The sequence below is a fragment of the Rhinoderma darwinii genome, chromosome 3, assembly GCF_050947455.1.
Source record: "Rhinoderma darwinii isolate aRhiDar2 chromosome 3, aRhiDar2.hap1, whole genome shotgun sequence".
In the NCBI taxonomy this organism is placed as follows: domain Eukaryota; kingdom Metazoa; phylum Chordata; class Amphibia; order Anura; family Rhinodermatidae; genus Rhinoderma; species Rhinoderma darwinii.
The window spans coordinates 337,853,685-337,872,512 of record NC_134689.1 but is presented as its reverse complement, the minus strand read 5'-3'; the positions used below and the strand labels follow the sequence as shown (position 1 = coordinate 337,872,512).

General features: G+C 43.2%; 2 long non-coding RNA genes across 4 annotated transcripts in view; both read left to right on the top strand.

The window, feature by feature from the left end:
- The first annotated feature begins 2,918 nt into the window (after positions 1-2,918).
- On the top strand, positions 2,919-7,895 carry LOC142749872 (uncharacterized). Its single transcript, XR_012882495.1, has 3 exons — positions 2,919-3,488; positions 4,753-4,899; positions 7,487-7,895. It is a non-coding gene; the product is annotated as an uncharacterized LOC142749872 (long non-coding RNA).
- Positions 7,896-11,471: 3,576 nt separating this feature from the next.
- Positions 11,472-18,828, top strand: part of LOC142749871 (uncharacterized) — a 30,899-nt gene continuing 23,542 nt past the window's right edge. Inside the window, exons 1-2 of one of the 3 annotated variants that reach the window (XR_012882494.1) lie at positions 11,472-11,973; positions 14,601-14,725. This is a non-coding gene — a long non-coding RNA (uncharacterized LOC142749871). The remainder of the gene's footprint in view (positions 11,974-14,600; positions 14,726-18,828) is intronic. The other 2 variants (XR_012882493.1, XR_012882492.1) reach the window with 2 other exon arrangements.

The following is an 18,828-nucleotide window of genomic DNA, read 5'->3' as shown; positions in this document are numbered from 1 at the left end:
TTTACCGGTTACTACCGGTGACTGTAATTTTATTTTCCCCCTCTTCTATGACATTTATTTTATTGTCATTGACGATTGGGGAAATAAGGAGAGTGATGGCCGGCTATTAAGGGGTGGAGGAGGCCGGATTTTTTCTTTTTTCATTTACATACAAAATGTATTTTTAAAAATTCTGATATGTGGCATTAGGATATGCCTGGCCCTACCAGGCACACCTCATGCTTAGATGAGAGGAATATTATGATTCTTTATATATATACTGTTACACTATATATATATTCTTGCCTAGAGTAGAAGAACATTATTGTAACGTCCGCGGTCACAGACCGCAGACTCCTATAATCCTACAGACGTCTTCCTCCCCAGAGATGCCAGCACATGCGGCCATCCTGTTCTGCAGTGACCACTAGGGTGCGCACTCTAGCTCATTCCCGGCCTTAATGGGCCAGAGCACACACATGTTTTAGATTGACTGATTGCTCCCATGATCACCCTGGACTATAAGTAGGGCCCTGCCCCTTCCTTCATTGCCTGAGCTTTGTTGTGTTAACCGTGTTAGTCTTTACAAATGGTCCCTTAGTGTTTTCCAGTTCCCAGTGTTCCCGTTCCTGCTACCTGTACCCTGTATCCCTTGCTACCTTGTTCCTGTGCCGTAGAGAATTGGAGTCGTGTTGTGTCGTATGCTACGCCTGCTGTATTTCACCACGCCTGGTGTCTGCCTGCTGCCAAGGTCCCATCCGAGCCTGCCATCGCTACGGTCTGTATTGCCACAGGTACCCTTATTTGAACTATTGGCTTTGCCTTGGTATCCTGTTTGGCCATCTGCTATCCCGCTATGGCGGTACGGCCCAGTGGGTCCACAAACCGATTTTGACAATTATAATACTATATATATAGTGTTACATACACTATATATATACTTCATTATAATTTCAAAATATTACAAATTACATTTACCTGTGACTACCGGTTATTGTATTTTATTTTTCCCCCTTTTCTATGACATTTCATTTTATTGTCATCGGAAATGGGGAAATAAGGTGAGTGATGGCCGGCTATTAAGGGGTGGAGGAGGCCGTATTTTTTATTTTTTTTTCATACAGAATGTATTCATAACATTTCCTATGTGTTGCATTAGGATGTGTCTGACCGTACCAGACACACCCCATGCCCAGGTAAGAAGGTAAGCACCTTTACATAAAAATGTCTATGTTTGGCATTAGGATGTGCCTGATCATATCATGCGCACCACATGCCTAGAATAGGAGAATATTATGATACTATATATATAGTTTTACACTATATATATGTACTTCATTAAAATGTCAAAATTCTATTTACCGGTTACTACCGGTGACTGTAATTTTATTTTCCCCCTCTTCTATGACATTTTATTTTATTGTCATCGACGATTGGGGAAATAAGGAGAGTGATGGCCGGCTATTAAGGGGTGGAGGAGGCCGGATTTTTTCATTTTTCATTTACATACAAAATGTATTTTTAAAAATTCTGATATGTGGCATTAGGATATGCCTGGCCCTACCAGGCACACCTCATGCTTAGATGAGAAGAATATTATGATTCTTTATATATATACTGTTACACTATATATATATATATATATATATATATATATATATATATATATATTCTTGCCTAGAGTAGAAGATCATTATTGTAACATCCGCGGTCACAGACCGCAGACTCCTATAATCCTACAGACGTCTTCCTCCCCAGAGATGCCAGCACATGCGGCCATCCTGTTCTGCAGTGACCACTAGGGTGCGCACTCTAGCTCATTCCCGGCCTTAATGGGCCAGAGCACACACATGTTTTAGATTGACTGATTGCTCCCATGATCACCCTGGACTATAAGTAGGGCCCTGCCCCTTCCTTCATTGCCTGAGCTTTGTTGTGTTAACCGTGTTAGTCTTTACAAATGGTCCCTTAGTGTTTTCCAGTTCCCAGTGTTCCCGTTCCTGCTACCTGTACCCTGTATCCCTTGCTACCTTGTTCCTGTGCCGTAGAGAGTTGGAGTCGTGTTGTGTCGTATGCTACGCCTGCTGTATTTCACCACGCCTGGTGTCTGCCTGCTGCCAAGGTCCCATCCGAGCCTGCCATCGCTACGGTCTGTATTGCCACAGGTACCCTTATTTGAACTATTGGCTTTGCCTTGGTATCCTGTTTGGCCATCTGCTATCCCGCTATGGCGGTACGGCCCAGTGGGTCCACAAACCGATTTTGACAATTATAATACTATATATATAGTGTTACATACACTATATATATATATACTTCATTATAATTTCAAAATATTACAAATTACATTTACCTGTGACTACCGGTTATTGTATTTTATTTTTCCCCCTTTTCTATGACATTTCATTTTATTGTCATCGGAAATGGGGAAATAAGGTGAGTGATGGCCGGCTATTAAGGGGTGGAGGAGGCCGTATTTTTTATTTTTTTTTCATACAGAATGTATTCATAACATTTCCTATGTGTTGCATTAGGATGTGTCTGACCGTACCAGACACACCCCATGCCCAGGTAAGAAGGTAAGCACCTTTACATAAAAATGTCTATGTTTGGCATTAGGATGTGCCTGATCATATCATGCGCACCACATGCCTAGAATAGGAGAATATTATGATACTATATATATAGTTTTACACTATATATATATATGTACTTCATTAAAATGTCAAAATTCTATTTACCGGTTAAGACCGGAGACTGTAATTTTATTTTCCCCCTCTTCTATGACATTTATTTTATTGTCATCGACGGTTGGGGAAATAAGGAGAGTGATGGCCGGCTATTAAGGGGTGGAGGAGGCCGGATTTTTTCTTTTTTCATTTACATACAAAATGTATTTTTAAAAATTCTGATATGTGGCATTAGGATATGCCTGGCCCTACCAGGCACACCTCATGCTTAGATGAGAAGAATATTACGATTCTTTATATATATACTGTTACACTATATATATATTCTTGCCTAGAGTAGAAGAACATTATTGTAACGTCCGCGGTCACAGACCGCAGACTCCTATAATCCTATAGACGTCTCCCTCGCTAGAGATGCCAGCACATGCGGCCATCCTGTCCTGCAGTGACCACTAGGGTGCGCACTCTAGCTCATTCCTGGCCTTAATGGGCCAGAGCACACACATGTTTTAGATTGACTGATTGCTCCCATCATCGCCCTGGACTATAAGTAGGGCCCTGCCCCTTCCTTCATTGCCTGAGCTTTGTTGTGTTAACCGTGTTAGTATTTACAAATGGTCCCTTAGTGTTTTCCAGTTCCCAGTGTTCCCGTTCCTGCTACCTGTACCCTGTATCCCTTGCTACCTTGTTCCTGTGCCGTAGAGAGTTGGAGTCGTGTTGTGTCGTATGCTACGCCTGCTGTATTTCACCACGCCTGGTGTCTGCCTGCTGCCAAGGTCCCATCCGAGCCTGCCATCGCTACGGTCTGTATTGCCACAGGTACCCTTATTTGAACTATTGGCTTTGCCTTGGTATCCTGTTTGGCCATCTGCTATCCCGCTATGGTGGTATGACCCAGTGGGTCCACAAACCGATTTTGACAATTATGATACTATATATATATAGTGTTACATACACTATATATATACTTCATTATAATTTCAAAATATTACAAATTACATTTACCTGTGACTACCGGTTATTGTATTTTATTTTTCCCCCTCTTCTATGACATCTTAATTTATTGTCATCGGTGATGGGGAAAATGGTGTGATGGCCTGCTGTTAAGGGGTGAAGGAGGGCATATTTTTTTCTTTTTTTTACATGCGGAATGTAATAATAACATTTTCAATATGTGGCATTAGGATGTGTCTGGCCACAGACACACCTCATGCCTAGGTGAGGCGGTAAGCACCTTTACATAAAAATGTCTATGTTTGGGATTAGGTTATGCCTGATCATATCATGCGCACCACATGCCTAGAATAGAAGAATATTATGATACTATATATATGGTGTTACACTATACTATACATACTTCAATAGAAATAGAAAATACTACAAATTACATCTACCGGTGACTACCCAAAAAATAGAGACCAGAAGCAGGACTCAAATAGCAAAAAATATGAATTTATTTACCCAGCAAAGCAACGTTTCACTTCCTCCATGGAAGCATTTCCAGTGATTGTAATTTTGTTTTTCCCCCGCTTTTTTTTTATTGTAATCGGCGGATGGGGAAATAAGGTGTGTGATGGCTGGCTAATAAAGGGTGGAGGAGGGTGGATTTTATTTTTATTTTATTACATGGAGAATGCATTCATAAAATGTCCCATGCCCATGTAAGAAGGTAAGCATTTTTACATAAAAATTTCTGTCTGGCATTAGGTTATGCATGATCATATCATGCGCACCACATGCCTAGAAAAGGATATTATAATACTACACTCCCCAACATTTAAATTGCAACACAAAGAAGGGTAAGCCGTAAGGTTATGCAAATCAAGGCAGTAGCAGGTGTCGCTAACATCTGCAAATTATCAAATTTTTAAGCACCTAGCTCCAATCTGTGGCATGTGGGAGGGACATAAAAACCAGATTGAAAGCAAAGTTTTTTAGCCACGTGAAACCTCAAAAATCAGATCAAGTGCTGTGGGATGATTGTGCGATGCCTCCTGTTCCTCGACGTGGCAGTTATCACCACTTGTCGCAAACTGTGAGGGACAAAATCCTTGAACTGAGAGACCTTGCTTTATTACTCCAGCAGATCGCTACCTGCCAAGGTTTAGATGTAAGCACTGTTCCACATTCCTTGTCCCGGAGGTTGGGAGACCAACAATGAACATTAATGACAGAGAGAGGTTCGGGGAGGCGAGAATCTGCACGGACGGATCGTCTGTTTGGAAGAATGGTGCGTAGTAATCCATTCTGTACTGCAAATGCAATTGGACGTCACATCCCAAGCCTAGGGTAGCAACCAGTGTCGTGCAAACCATCAGTAGGCATTTGCCCGATATTGGGCTACGAGCCAGACGTCCAGTTACAGGTGTTCCATTTACTCCAAGCCACTGCTCTTAAAGGCTATCGTGGTGTACAGCAAGACCGTAATGTAGGTTAGAATTCAGGCCTATCCTCTTCAGCGATGAGTCTCGCTTTTATTTCGAACGTAGTGGCATGTTTAGGCCCGGCAGGCTGCTCACAGTAGCACAAGCAACATGCATTGCCCTGTTGAAAAACGGCTTCTGGGACACTTTGGAGAAATGGATGTACCATTGGTTCCAATACCAAATCAATGTAACACTGAGCTGTTAGTGTACCTGAAAGGAAGGGTCTGGCTGCTGTTCATTATGTCACCCCTCATGGTCTCCACACCAATCTCTGGCTATCATTGCACCTTAGACAAATGCGTGACTCATCGCAGAAGAGGATAGACCTCCATTCCAGCCTTCATTGCCGTCTTGCTGTGGTCAATAGAACACCTGCAGCTGGATGTCTGGCTCGTAGCTAAATGTTGTGCAAACGCGTTCTGACAGTTTGTGTTGACGCTAGATGCCACCCCAGGCTTGGGATGTGACGTTCAATCGAACAGCAACATGCCATAGTCACTTTAAGAAATGCAGGGTATAGTCAACAGGAAATTGCTCACCTGGAGAAGGTTTCCCTTGGTGACGTGCAATGTACCCTAAAAGACATGAGCTGAAAACATGTACGCAATCAACCACGGCTTGGACAACCTCCAGTGACCACAGCACATGAGGACAAATTTCTCAGAGTGTGTTCCAAACGGGACAGATTCAAAACAGCTCGTCAGATCCGTGCTACTCTGATGGAAACGAGGCAAAAAAGTGTGTCAATCGGGACTGTCAAATGCCGCCTTGTATCCAGTGGCTTGAAGGGATGTGTTGCAACCTGAAAACCGTTAATAAAAAGAAAAGGATATTGTGGGCTTAAAAGCACAGGAGCACAGGACCATTAGTCAGTGGAAGAAGGTTCTTGTCATAGATGAATAAAAATTTGAGGTGTTTGGGTCGAAGGGGCGAAAGTTTGTTGGTCATATGACAGGTGAGAGCATGCTTTGGGCTTGCATTCAGCCCACAGTCAAGCATGGGGGAGGTTCCATTATGATCTGGGAATGTTTCAGAAGTGGTGAGGTTGGTGACTTACTAAAAGCTGAAGGAATCATCAACTCTAGGTGCTACAACAACATCCTGGCACCCATCTTATAAGTTGTGGATTCACACTGCAGCAAAATAACGAACCAAAACATACTTCCTAAATGTGCAAAAAGTATATTCATTCAACAGAATGACAAGTGCTGGGTGCATTGGGGCACAGTCATGCTAGAACAGAAAATGACCTTCTCCAAACTGTTCCCACAAAGTTGGAAGCTCCAATTTTCTAAAATGTCTTGGTATGCTGAAGCATTAAGACTTCCCTACAAACAGTACCCTGTATGTAACGTAATAAAAAGGATAATGGAGGATCTGACTTGCTGGGATCTGATAGTTTTCTTTTAAAATGTTTTTATATATTACACTCCAGAGTAAGGGTAGAATCATTTAAAGGAGGATCAGAGGTGAGGGAGGGACCAAGAGGAGGTAAAAAGAGAGATAAGACACAAGGATCCATGCAGGGGCGTAGCTATAGGGGGTGCAGAGGTAGCAGTCGCACCTGGAGCCTGAGGGGGCCAAAATGCCCCTCAGCCGCATACGAAGACACCGGTATTATAAATGATATATGAAAGATGGAGTCCTGTTATAAATTTTGCATTGGGGCCCAGGAGTTTTATGTTACACCTCTGGATCCAAGATACAGTAGGCCCTTTACCAAAACTCACCTCTATGTGTATTTTAACCACTTGACGACTAATAATGAGTACGTTTGTCATGAGTGGCAAGCAGTAGACGCATTTTGATGAGCATACCGGTCATGCTTAATTTCTTTAACTCTTGGACAACCCATTAAATCACTTCACTGCCCTGGACTACAGGGGATGCTATCATTAACTCCTTCACAGCCCTAGACCACCAGGGATTTTATTATTAACCCCTTTACTGTTTTAACTAAAATAGAATAAAAGAGACACGGCGCTACATAGTGAAAATAAAAGCGAGGTACAACATGAGAGCAAACTTGGTGATAAGAGTATGCTCACCTTGGATTGTAGACAATGGTAGGTGTCACAAAAGTAATGAAGCTGCTGCCAGGTCCATGCACAAAGCAAACAAAATTTGTTGTCGAATTAAACTTGATAGAGTGAAAAAAGGACCACCGGCGCTGCTAGTATGAACAACGTGGAGGCTTAGACAGGCATCAAAGGAAAGGTATTTAATAGTCAGAGGCTACGCGTTTCAACACCGAACCGGTGTCTTCATCAGGCCGATGTCTAAGCCTCCACATTGTTCATACTAGCAGCGCCGGTGGTCCTTTTTTCACTCTATCAACTTTACTGTTTTAGACCACCATAAATGTTACCATTAATCCCTTCACTGCCCTAGATCACAAGGAATGTTTTTAAATATGAGAAGATCATGTTAAGTGGAGTTATCAAACCGGAGTTAAAAAGAGGAGCTAAAGTCCCTGTAAGTACTCTTCTTTTCTTTTACTTTTTCAATTGTTCACTGTTTTCTTTGTAACTGAGATAATGGATAGCAAGATTGGAGGTTTTCTTCAGTGCACCGTTTGCCATATGTTTGTTCCAGGGTGAATACCTCTGTGGCAGATGTGAGTATGTTGTTCACCTGGAAGCTCGCATTAGAGATCTTTGAGGAGCAAAATGCAACACTGAGGGCGATAGACAATCTTGAGCAGAGCATGCTGCTCACTGAGCAGGCAGTTAGTGGGGTAGACCTGGAGGTTGAAGACATGGGTCAGCAGGATCAGGCAAGCATCTGGGTTAATGTAGTTAGTGGAAGTAGAAAGGGGTCCAAGAAAAGGAAGGTCAATCCTGTTTCTGATATTCCAAGCAAAATTGACAAGTTGGGTGATGATGCGAGGGTGTCGGTCTCAGAAATGGCAGCCCTAGTGGATACTGATCTCCCTAACAGCCGGGAGAACAGCCGAGCTAGTAGTCGGCGGGATGGCAATGCAGGTAAAGCAAGAAAATTGGTAAGAAGGAGAAAGGAATGGATCCAGCGCTGAGACCAGGTAGGTTAGTTTAAAAACGGAAACTTCTTCCAAGATTTATTATTGCGAATAACAATAACAAGGAAGCCATGACTAAGGACGCAGATCGCGTCTGAAACGCGTAGGCACCCGCCTATTCCCTTCAACTAGCCACCGTATCCAGAAGGAACACTGCTTGTCTACCTTTTAACTCACTCCCTTTGTTATTCGCAATAATAAATCTTGGAAGAAGTTTCAGTTTTTAAACTAACCTACCTGGTCTCAGCGCTGCATCCATTCCTTTCTCCTTCTCGTCCATTTACTGCGTGTGCCGACACGAGGACCTGAGCGCTACTGACAGTGGGACTGCTATGTTCAGGTGAGCTGGAGGATCCCCTCTATTCCTTAAGAAAATTGGTAGTTGTAGGGGATTGTATAATCAGGAAGACGGATAGAATAATTTGTCACCGAGACCGCCTCAACAGAATGGTTTACTGTCTCCCTGGTGCCAGGGTTTGGCATGTGGTGGAATGGGTGGATAAATTATTGGGAGGGGCTGGTGATGATCCAGCTGTTGTGGTCCATGTGGGTACCAACGATAGAATACATGGTAGGTGGAGGAGACTTAAGAATCATTTTAAAGAACTAGGCTATAAACTGAAGGGAAGGACCTCCAAGGTAGTATTCTCAGGAATACTGCCTGTGCCATGCAGATCACAGGAAAGACAGCGGGAGCTCAGGGAGTTAAATGCATGGCTGAAGTCTTGGTGTAGAGGAGAAGGCTTTGGGTTCCTAGAGCACTGGGCTGACTTCTCATTGGGGTACAAACTGTATTCTGCAGATGATTTGCACCTAAATGGAAGGGGGTCTGCTGTGCTGGGGGAGAGAATTCTACCTGGGATGGAGGAGTATTTAAACTAGGGCTGAGGTGGGAGGTCAATTTAGAAAATAAAGGGGTAGTTAGGTTAGAGAGGGGTCAGACTATATTGGTGGGGGAGAAACAGACTGTGGGGAGAGGACTAGACAATAGGATAAGGAGAGACTTTTGTTACAAAACAGCAATGCAAATAATAATGCCCAAATAATGTCAAATAATCACATTTCTGATAGTGAAAGTGAAAAACTGAAAGGCAAGTTAAAGTGTATGTTCACAAATGCCAGAAAAAAAGGCTTTAAAAAAGGCTTAGATCATTTCCTAGAACAAAAAAGTATTAGCTCCTATGTCTATAAATGTATCCCTTTTCTTTTCCCATCCCTTGGTTGAACTTGATGGACATGTGTCTTTTTTCAAACGTACTAACTATGTAACTATGTATGCTGCAGGAATGCTGGTAAAAGCAGTCCCACACGCTGTATTTGTACAGGGGCCCTCACTTGTCTGACCCTGTACTGAATGGCGCCTCATCTGGACTTTAATTTGATACTATTCATGACCACTGTATGGCATAGTTTATAAGGCCACTAATATGTGATATTTATATGGGTGCTTTGTGACACTATTATTCCCTATTTATATTACCTCAATATCCCAGTTGTCCTGAACCCCTCTCTGTCTAACCTCTCTAGGATTACCAGTTTCTTAATCTCCCTCTGGTATCCTTCTTCACTGGGGCATGGGTTGTGTTGACAATTTACACGCTAGATAAGGCCGCTGTAATTAACGTCCGGTTCAGGTGAAGTGAAGCCGTAAACCAGCAGGAGATTTAAAAAAAGGGCAAAATAAGAAGAGAGGGACGATTGCGGAGATGGCGCACCAGTGGTCTAGGCAAAACTCATATTGTGAGTTTTGCTTGGAATGACTTTTTCCATTTTATTTTCCATCGGGACTGTACTGGGCTGATCACTGTACTTTACTGGTGCATTATTGTCCTGAAGGGAAGGAGATTATTATTATTATTCGTGGATATATCATAGAGACCATAAATGCATCTGAAAAGAGGCCTAGTTTTGCCTCAATCTACAGTACTACCTGTGATGCCATTGTTAACTTTTCCTAAAAATGATCCATCACAAGTTCATTTAAAGGGGTCCTCTTTGGAGACCACCTCTCTATATTCATTAATAAAGAGGACATGTCAATTCTCCTGTCTGCTCCCTGTTTTAGTAAATGATTGCATTCCCATAAAATGACAACACTGGATCATCTTTTCTTAGCACTCTAGTTGTGCAATTCCTCTGTTATTCCTCTTGGAAATATATGAATGATTTAAAAATTGGTTGTTACCATTCTCCTTATCAATGGGGCTTGTCCTTTTTTACGTCCTAGCTTGCCATGGCAACCCAACTGTACCCCGCAATCACATCACAGGACTCCAAAGGGGTAACAGAGGGAACCCCTATCTCTGTAGCCACCTAGATGCATCGGTCGCCATTGACCACGACATTTAAGGGGCTAAACGGCTAGAATTGGAGTTATCTCTGATACCGGCCGATGCAGCGGGATGTCGGCTTTATAGTGCGGCCCATGCCATCCACTGGGCAGAGCATTACGTGCTATTGCGTGCGCAAGACCCCAATTAGAATGTAATGGTACGCCATTTTGCGCAAACGTGTTCAGGCATATTAAAAGTGTTGTCAGCTTTAGTCAATAATAAGCTGTTCACAGGGTGTCCTGGTACCACCAGCAACCAGCTCTAATCTGTGAGGGAACCAGACAGCAAGCGCTCAATTTCCCAGCAGAACCACCGCAGTGGAAATGAAAGATGAATAATTTCCTATTAAAATCAATCGGCTGTCTGTGCAGTGCACGCACAAGCCGAGTCCTCCAGAGCAAGACCCTCTTTGCAGCTGATGTCCTCTCAAGCTAATAGATGAGGATCAGGAATGGACCCCCGCTATTAATTTAGGATGTCTTATTAAAGTATGTGAAATTGGGTTTTCTAAAACAGACAACCTCTTTAAATCAATAGAAATGTTCTCCCGATTCGCTTACCTAAGATGCCCATATACAGAGCGGCCTTGCTGCGGTAGTGCACCGCGTGTACTGAGTCACCAAAAAGCTGCGTGACCAAAAGCTGCATCACAAAGCCACTGCAATTGGCTACAAATCTTTACAGCACAACCGCTGCGTGTACGAGCTCCCTTACAGCTGCTTATAGGGCAGGTGTGTTTTTAGGTGCCTGTTTGAGATAGCTGCAGGTCTAGAATCTGAGATATGAGGTGAGGCTTGGTGGGTCACACTGTAGAGCTGCTCTTACTGGCCCGCGGGCCCCCCTCACCACACTGGCGCAGTAGCACTGCAATGGATCCTCTACATTGCTGGGTCACTTATGTTTGGGGAACAAAATACCCAGTAATGTAGTTTAAAGCCTTGGTGGCAGCTCAGCTGTCAAACAGACATTGCAGATGTATCCACCTATTTTACTTACGAGACCCAGACCCAGGGCCACCCACCCAATCAGCCCTCTTCTAGCATTTTCCCTCTTCCTCGTGACCTGTGTAGAGGGAAAGGAATGGCTACAGCAGGAGGAACTCATGGTGTGCATGCCTGCTCCTCCCCGGCAGTACCGCCCGCAGTGTCCCGCTGTTACTCAGCTCAGGAAATCTGACTCCTGTTACTCTCTGACCCCTACCCTAAGTAAGTAGCTACTAGTAATGCAGCTATTAACCCCTTCATTGTGTGTACGTCTGTCATGCTGAGGTGTCACACCCCGGCGCTGACTGTTTAGCATAACAGACAAAGTATAAATCTATCATCTCTCTCTCCTTTCTCCAATGTAACTACTGCTGAGGCCCTGCTCACAAAGTAGATGCCAGAGTGGAGAGGAGGAGGTCATGTGATCAGACAGGAAGGGGAGGGGCTTACTCCTAATGCAGCTCAATGCAGGAAAGAGAAGATAGAGGAAGAGGATGCTGCCCTGACATAACACTGTGGTGGAAGGTAATGAGACTGTGAAGGAGGGGGAGGAGTATGTGAGAGAGGGGGCTATGTGGAGGAGTATGTGATAGAGGGGGCTATGTGGAGGAGTATGTGAGAGACGGGGCTATGTGGAGCAGTATGTGAGAGAGAGGGGGCTATGTGGAGGAGTATGTGATAGAGGGGGCTATGTGGAGGAGTATGTGATAGAGGGGGCTATGTAGAGGACTGTGTGATAGAGGGGGCTATGTGGAGGAGTATGTGATAGAGGGGGCTATGTGGAGGAGTATGTGATAGAGGGGGCTATGTGGAGGAGTATGTGAGAGAGAGGGGGCTATGTGGAGGAGTATGTGATAGAGGGGGGCTATGTGGAGGAGTATGTGATAGAGGGGGGCTATGTGGAGGAGTATGTGATAGAGGGGGCTATGTAGAGGAGTATGTGAGAGAGGGGGCTATGTGGAGGAGTATGTGAGAGAGGGGGCTATGTGGAGGAGTATGTGAGAGGGGGCTATGTGGAGGAGAATGTGAGAGAGGGGGCTATGTGGAGGAGTATGTGATAGAGGGGGCTATGTGGAGGAGTATGTGAGAGAGGGGGCTATATGGAGGAGTGTGTGAGAGGGGGCTATATGGAGGAATATGTGATAGAGAGGGGGCTATGTGGAGGAGTATGTGAGAGAGGGGGCTATGTGGAGGAGTATGTGATAGAGGGGGCTATGTGGAGGAGTATGTGATAGAGGGGGCTATGTGGAGCAGTATGTGAGAGAGAGGGGGCTATGTGGAGGAGTATGTGAGAGAGAGGGGGCTATGTGGAGGAGTATGTGAGAGAGGGGGCTATGTGGAGGAGTATGTGAGAGAGGGGGCTATGTGGAGGAGTATGTGATAGAGAGGGGGCTATGTGGAGGAGTATGTGAGAGAGGGGGCTATGTGGAGGAGTATGTGATAGAGGGGGCTATGTGGAGGAGTATGTGAGAGAGGGGGCAATGTAGAGGAGTATGTGAGAGAGAGGGGGCTATGTGGAGGAGTATGTGATAGAGAGGGGGCTATGTGGAGGAGTATGTGAGAGAGGGGGCTATGTGGAGGAGTATGTGATAGAGGGGGCTATGTGGAGGAGTATGTGAGAGGGGGCTATGTGGAGGAGTATGTGAGAGAGGGGGCTATGTGGAGGAGTATGTGAGAGAGGGGACTATGTGGAGGAGTATGTGATAGAGGGGGCTATGTGGAGGAGTATGTGAGAGGGGGCTATGTGGAGGAGTATGTGAGAGAGGGGGCTATGTGGAGCAGTATGTGATAGAGGGGGCTATGTGGAGCAGTATGTGAGAGAGGGGGCTATGTGGAGGAGTATGTGATAGAGGGGGCTATGTGGAGGAGTATGTGATAGAGGGGGCTATGTGGAGGAGTATGTGATAGAGGGGGCTATGTGGAGGAGTATGTGATAGAGGGGGCTATGTGGAGGAGTATGTGATAGAGGGGGCTATGTGGAGGAGTATGTGAGAGAGGGGGCTATGTGGAGGAGTATGTGAGAGAGAGGGGGCTATATGGAGGAGTATGTGAGAGAGGGGGCTATGTGGAGGAGTATGTGATAGAGGGGGCTATGTAGAGGAGTATGTGAGAGAGGGGGCTATGTGGAGGAGTATGTGATAGAGGGGGCTATGTGGAGGAGTATGTGAGAGAGGGGGCTATGTGGAGGAGTATGTGAGAGAGGGGGCTATGTGGAGGAGTATGTGATAGAGGGGGCTATGTGGAGGAGTATGTGATAGAGGGGGCTATGTAGAGGAGTATGTGAGAGAGGGGGCTATGTGGAGGAGTATGTGATAGAGGGGGCTATGTGGAGGAGTATGTGAGAGAGGGGGCTATGTGGAGGAGTATGTGAGAGAGGGGGCTATGTGGTATGTTTTTTTCCCCTGTCAGAAAAACATCTTGATCAATGTCTGGTTTTCATAAGATTACCCAGATTATAATTATTTTTTATATAATTTTTATGTTATTTTAGCATATCATATTGCTTACAATGAGTTTTACTTACCCTGATTGATGAATTGGTGGTCTCTGTTCACCACTCGTCTCTTTCTCCGTCGTTTAGCTTTGTGCGTTCCATTATGCGCTCCAGCGCTTATGTCCCGGCCACCGTACTTTCTAGGTTACCTAGCAACCGGGGACGCTAATTCAGCGTCTCAGGATTATAGTCGCTATATTCATTTAATTATGTTTGTTTTTAGTCTCAGACAAACACTCAGAATTTATACACATTGCCACGGTTATTACTGTGGCTACTAATGATATAAACTGTTTATTTTTGTATGTGTGTAAAAACGGCATGTTTAGTCATATTTCGTTTCGTTTCTATCTCTCTTCTTTTAATGTAATTTTGTGAACGATTATGTCATATGTGTTTTTTAAACATCACTGTAGAGTCAGCGTTTATGTATTCACATTTAGACATGTTATGTGCTGACTTATAATGTGTCTGACCTTTGACCTGCTATCTTGGCGTTTTTTCTCTTTTCCTGTATGTATATAAATGTGCTTGACCTACACATTTTGTATTGGCCTGATGAAGACACCAGTCCGGTGTTGAAACGCGTAGCCTCTGACATTAAACTTTTGCCGTGATGTCCGTTTAAAGCTTCTTATTTTCCTGTTCATTATTGCAGCGCCGTTGGTCCCAATTTTTTATTTTTCAAATTTCAATTCTGGACAACAAACTCTGTTTGCTGTGTTTTGGACCTGGCAGCAGCCACAATGCTCGTTTGACACCTAACAGTGTCCATTGGCCAAGGTGAGCTTACATCTAACAAAGTTTGCTCCCTCGCCTAATCCAGCTTTTATTTTGCACTATGTGGCGCCGTGTCTCTTTTTTTCTCCTGTTTTAGGTTAAATCCACATATAGACACATCCTCTCTTTTTAAAATCGCCAAGGGTGGACGAATTTCACTTGGAACAGGCTATGTTTTATCAGTATCTGCAGATTCGCCATGCCCTCCAATCCCAGAGTGATCCAGTAGATTTGACTATTCATGCCTTGGGAGTGTTGGAGTATGTTGCTAAAGCGCCTGCTACTAAGGGGTTGATTTCTTTAGTATATAGGCTTATGTTATCTAAGTATTTAGGGGATCTTATGGAACCCATAAGGGTGATATGGGAACAGGATATAGGCCCTATACCTAAGGATCATTGGGAGGACATCTTGGCATCACCTGGAAATCTGGGTATGGGAAAAGAAGAAAAAGGGGCAAGAAAAAATATATATTAGGTCGCCTTCAATTATTATAACGATTGATACCGACAATTTATAGGGAAGGATTATCCAATGCAATGTCCCCTTTCAATTGCACTGGCAAAAAAAACCTTTATTGTTTTTTATTTTTATTCTTTATTATTTATGTTAGTGTTACTATATTCTGTTATTCAATTCCCGTTGAGTTGAGACACCATCCTGTATGAATGGTTGTGTCCGTATCACCAGGACTAGAGAGGAAGTGCTCTTAAAGCTAGAAAGTGTCATTTTAATGTTCACCGTTCTCACATCAAGATCACCTAATTGACCTTAATCCATAAGGTCTTATGGGCATATCTATTATCAATAGCAGGCAGCTCAAATGATAAACCAAGTATGGCTCTGCAATAATGCCTCACAGCGTCGCTGCCCTGAGATTGTCTCCCTCGGCAGCAAGACTGGGACTGGAGCCCAGAACTGAATGTGGCTAGATAGCTGCAAAAGCGTCTCACAGGATCGCTGCACTGGTATTGTCTCCCCGGCAGTGAGACTGAGACTAGAGCCTAGGACTAAGTATAGCTGAGTAGCTGCAGTAGTATCCCACAGCGTCGCTGCACTAAGGTTATTCCCTGCAACGAAACCGAAACCAGAGCCACAGCTAGGTCCGAGGCTACTGGCGGCTAGTGTATTAGACGTAGGTGACTATGACGTCATCAAAGCTCGCACTTGCTGCAGCTAATGCATTCAAACAAGGTAAGGATGGTTTATTTTACATTATTCTCTCCCTCTATTATTCCTTTCCCTATTTACAAAGTCGGTATGTTACCCGACGTACGTTTCAATGATCAAAGTCAGCTTCTTCCGGGAGCGGGAACCTTTTGTTTATGGCCCTTTGTATAGGTCAACAGTTGACTGACAGCAAATTTAGCCAGTCAGCATAATACAGGTAAAATAATTTCCTTTACATTTTCGTCAAAACATAGCGGTGTGAATTTACTTATTAATGGTATCCAGACATTACTATCAAAGTAATGTCTTATATTTTGACATATAGACAAGTCATAAAGTATGTTATTTGATCTTTCATCAATCACGTATAGAACACCCTAAGGGCGGATTTACACGAGCGTGTGCATTTTGCGCACACGCAAAAAACGCGGTGTTTTGCGTGCGCAAAAGACACTTAACAGCTCAGTGAGTCATCACATAGGATGCGCGGCTGCGTGATTTTCGCGCAGCCGCCATCATTATGACATTTTGTTTGGATGTTTGTAAACACAAAAAGCACGTGGTGTTTTTTTTGTTTGCAAACATACTTTTGACTGCTGTTGCGTGAATAACGCGCGTCCCACGGAAGTGCTTCCGTGTGGTGTGCGTGATTTTCACGCACCCACTGACTTCAATGGGTGCGTGATGCACGAAAAATGCAGAAATATAGGACCTGTCGTGAGTTTTACGCAGCGGACTCACTCTGCGCAAAAATCACTTACAGTCTGCACTACCCTATAGACTAGCATAGGTCCGTGCGTTGCACGGACGTATTACACGTTCGTGAAAATCCGTCCTAAGGATGTGAACTATAAGGAGCAATTTTTATCCTTCAATTTTAAATTAAAGTATTGATATCATGGTCTTTATTCAGTGCAATTTTATGAACTTTAATTTTTTCTTTTGTTTCGTTTTTTATTGTTATTATTATTTAGTTATGGGAAATATGATGGATTATTGCATAAATTGTGGCTATTGCCATTCTGAATTTCTAGTATTTTTGCATCATCCCAAAAAGTGGTAGTTGTAAAGAGGAGCAGATGAACCATCATGTCTCATGGGCAGGGAAAAAGGGAAAACATTGTTGTCAAATAATTCCTCCCTCAATTAGTCCATAAAAATTCCCATTTACCGATGGGACATTCAAAGATCAAATAAAGGACCATACTTTCAAAGGAAGCAGCCAAAATTAAAGGACTCATAGAGTCCATTAGGGCTCACTGAGTTAATCTTGTATATCCACTTGCTTTCCTCTTTTAGCAACATGGAATCTATATCGCCCCCTCTTATCCCTGTGGTCAGATGACAAATTGCCCATCCTGATAATTCCTTTAAATTGAGATTATGGTGACGTTTAACCCCTTCCCGCCGCAGCCCTTTTTCATATTTTCCTTTTTGTTTTTTCCTCCCCACCTTCCAAAAGCCATAACGCCTTTATTTTTCCATCTATATAGTACTATGAGGGCTTTATTTTAGCAGGACGAGTTGTAGTTTTTCGTAGCACCATTTACTTTGCCATATAATGTACTAGGAAACGGGAAAAAAATTATTTGTGGGGTAGAAAATGAAGAAAACAGCGATTCCTCCATGGTTTTTTGCGCGCCGCTTTTATGGAATTCACTGTGCAATTAAAGCAACATGTTAATTTTATTCTATGGGTCAATACAATTACGCCGATACCAAATATATGTAGTTTTTTTTCTATATTTTACTACTTTTACAAGTAAAAACCTAAGTGTAAAAAAGAAAATTTATTTTGTGTCGCCAAATTCCGAGAGCCATAACTTTTTTATTTTTCTGTCGATTAAGTGGTATGAGGCACACTTTTTGCGGGATAAGCTGTAGTTTTTAATAATACCATTTTGGTGTACATGCGACGGTTTGATCACTTTTTATTTCATTTTTTGTGGGAGATTAGGTGACCAAAAAATAGAGATTCTGGCGTTTACAATTTTTTTTTACAGTGTTCACCGTGCTGGTTAAATAATGATATTTTGTAATAGTTCAGACTTTTACGGACGCGGCGATACCAATTATGTTTATTTATTTAATTTTTTACTATGCTCTAGGGGGGAAATGAGAAAAGGGTTTGTTTTTTTTTAACTTTTAATATTTTTATTTTTTTTACACAAACCTGGATATTTTTCTATGTTTTATCAGTATCTGCAGATTCGCCATGCCCTCCAATCCCAGAGTGATCCAGTAGATTTGACTATTCATGCCTTGGGAGTGTTGGAGTATGTTGCTAAAGCGCCTGCTACTAAGGGGTTGATTTCTTTAGTATATAGGCTTATGTTATCTAAGTATTTAGGGGATCTTATGGAACCCATAAGGGTGATATGGGAACAGGATATAGGCCCTATACCTAAGGATCATTGGGAGGACATCTTGGCATCACCTGGAAATCTGGGTATGGGAAAAGAAGAAAAAGGGGCAAGAAAAAATATATATTAGGTCGCCTTCAATTATTATAACGATTGATACCGACAATTTATAGGGAAGGATTATCCAATGCAATGTCCCCTTTCAATTGCACTGGCAAAAAAAACCTTTATTGTTTTTTATTTTTATTCTTTATTATTTATGTTAGTGTTACTATATTCTGTTATTCAATTCCCGTTGAGTTGAGACACCATCCTGTATGAATGGTTGTGTCCGTATCACCAGGACTAGAGAGGAAGTGCTCTTAAAGCTAGAAAGTGTCATTTTAATGTTCACCGTTCTCACATCAAGATCACCTAATTGACCTTAATCCATAAGGTCTTATGGGCATATCTATTATCAATAGCAGGCAGCTCAAATGATAAACCAAGTATGGCTCTGCAATAATGCCTCACAGCGTCGCTGCCCTGAGATTGTCTCCCTCGGCAGCAAGACTGGGACTGGAGCCCAGAACT